Source organism: Myotis lucifugus, unplaced genomic scaffold, assembly GCF_000147115.1.
Source record: "Myotis lucifugus unplaced genomic scaffold, Myoluc2.0 scaffold_24, whole genome shotgun sequence".
Taxonomy (NCBI): domain Eukaryota; kingdom Metazoa; phylum Chordata; class Mammalia; order Chiroptera; family Vespertilionidae; genus Myotis; species Myotis lucifugus.
In genome coordinates this window covers 3,930,344-3,933,302 of record NW_005871072.1, presented here as the reverse complement: position 1 = coordinate 3,933,302, position 2,959 = coordinate 3,930,344, and positions in this window count along the sequence as shown.

Sequence of the window (2,959 nt, the reverse complement as noted above, 5' to 3'; positions counted from 1 at the left end):
ATATGTATGCTTCGTGACTTTCAATTATTTGCCTATAATATCTGTTACCAATATTTTTCCAGTGTGTCTTTTGCTTTAAATTTATGTACTCACTTATAAAAAATAATTATTTTCTTTTAAAATTTTAGTGCCAAATTATACTTAAATAAATTGAATTACTATAAGATTTCTTAAAAACAAACAAACAGCCAAAACCGGTTTGGCTCAGTGGATAGAGCGTCGGCCTACGGACTGAAAGGTCCCAGGTTCGATTCCGGTCAAGGGCATGTACCTGGGTTGCGGGCACATCCCCAGTAGGAGATGTGCAGGAGGCAGCTGATCGATGTTTCTCTCTCATCGATGTTTCTAACTCTCTATCTCTCTCCCTTCCTCTCTGTAAAAAATCAATAAAATATATTAAAAAAAAAAAACCCAAACAAACAAAAAACCTCTCCTAGCCCAGCTGGTGTGACTCAATGGTTGAGTGTCGCCCCAGGAACCTAGTCAGGGCACATGTCCAAGTTGTGGGCTCCTTCCTCAGTAAGGGGCATGCAGGAGGCAGCTGATCAATGTTTCTCTCTCATCATTGATGTTTATCTCTCTCTCTCCCTCTCCCTCTCCCTTCCTCTCTGAAATCAATAAAAATATTTTTTAAAAAAAGCTCTCCTAGACTTTCTTCTTATAATAGCTCATAGTATTCTTTTAGGTTACATAATAACACTATAGAATTGTGTGTATGTGCTGCATTGATCTAAGTTTATTTTTTTCTACAACTTTTTAGTTAGCTATTGTCAACTTTCACCCCCAACTAAGTTGAAATTCCTGTGCTGCTTCTTATTCAGTAATCTTGAAAATGACAGAAACATATTAGATAATAAATACATATTAGTTCAAATAATTTAAAATATTTTAAATCTCCATACATTTCTATCTAATTTTAGAAAATGCTATCATTTTATTATTCCTTTATCTATGGCTGCACAGTAGCATATTTTAAAAATTATTGGTGTTTATGGTATAGCTATACATATGGCAAAGCAACCATGTTCCTCCTCACTGCTTTTATAAATCATACTTTGTTACCTAATACACATCTCTTTTTTTAATGAAATCAGGATCAACTTCTTCTAATACAGAAAAAAATCAATTTGAGGTGTTCATTGAATTTGCACTAATTACATAGGTTAATCTGTAGTAGAAATGACAGCTTTAAAATAGTTAGTCTTCCCATCTAAGATCAAAGGAAGTTAATAAAAAATACAGTGAAATAAGAGTTGGAACTTATTAACAGTCTTGTCATCATTACTCTGTGTTATTGTCCAACAGTGTTAAAGGAGATGGTACTAAAATAGATCAAAGATGAAAATTGCCATTAGTATGATTACATGGATGGCTACTCAGAATTCGTGTGGCTTGTTTCTATATGTCTGGTTCCTATCATAAAATAACTTTATTTGCATTATCAGTGCTACTAAGAAAATTGATTAATCTATAATAATAATTCTTTTTAAAAATGCAATAAATACACAGGATTATTTTGATTGTGAATAACAATATTAGAAAATCAGAAAACATCTAATAGTTTTAAATAACCATTGAGGAGAAATAAAATGTGCAAAATTAAATATAGCTAATACATTTTATATGATACAGCACACATATTTCATATCCAATAACATAAAATATTTCCTAGGTAAGTAGATAAATATTCTCATATTATAAATTTACCGTAGAAACAATGAGGCTTGATTTTTTTTTTATTAGAGAAATGCATTTGTTTTGAATGTGTAACCCCTACTTGTCCATTGGGTGAATACCTATCTGCTACACTTAGGCATCATGTCATTGTTCAGCCTTCCTAAGAGCCCCTCTTTCAGGCAGGGTTTATCACTCCAATTAAATGTTTGCAAGCAGCTATTAGATTGCTTATATTGTGCTTAACATTGAAATCAGTTAGCCCAGGACTTAGTACTTAATTCATTAATCCCTAGTTCCTTAACTTTGACAAAGTTACCTAATTATTCTGGGCTCAGAGGATTAAGCTCCAAGATATGTCACATTAACTGCTGAAGATGTTTTGGTTGAGATAATATACGCAATATATTTAGCTGGATACTTAAAATATAAAATGTTCAATAAATAATATTAGAAGGAAGCTAACAACAGGTGATGAAAAGGTTAATGATGAGTGAAAAGGTTAATGATGAATGAATGAGCTGAATTTCTTGGAGATTGGAATTGTGTTTTAATTATTGTGTACAATGTCCACTATATAATGTATGCACGATTAATGCTTGTTGAGTGATTAAAAGATATGTGTAGTGAAGAAACATAAATTAAGGGAGATAGTTAAAGTGATAATTCTGTGTGACTGTTTTCTAGGAAAAATAACTATATTAAGCTCTGACATGCAGAGTACAAATCTGGACATTTTCTTCATGTTTTAGAAGAACTCTAAATAAATCTTCTATTGTGCAAGGAAAATTTCTCCCAGACAGGTCCATTAAGATAATCACAGACTAGATAAATTATAATCTTGAAAGTATCAGTAAACAGTAAAGCCAAAAAAGACTCCTGAGAATGACCATGATATTATTGGGGGGGGGGATTATTAATATAACTCTGGTTCTATGAGTTAATATGGACAAATGAGGATATATTATCCCCAGAGCAGTTCCTCTATTTGGGGCTAAATACATATATCCTGGCACTCTTAACATCAGTAATTTATTGTTCTATATTCATCACTGTCCTTAGGTTAAATATAAGAATAAGAGCTCAATAAAGTTTGTGTTTGTACCTATTTATTTTGTTATAAAGATTTACAATTGGCTTGTGTGGTTGACTGAAAATACATTCAATTAGTGTTTACATTTTATTTCACACTCTGGATTTTTATATTCCTACTAGATGCCTGGTGCATGAAATTTGTGCACTCTGGGGAGGGGACCCTCAGCCTTCCTGCGCCCTCTCGCAGTCT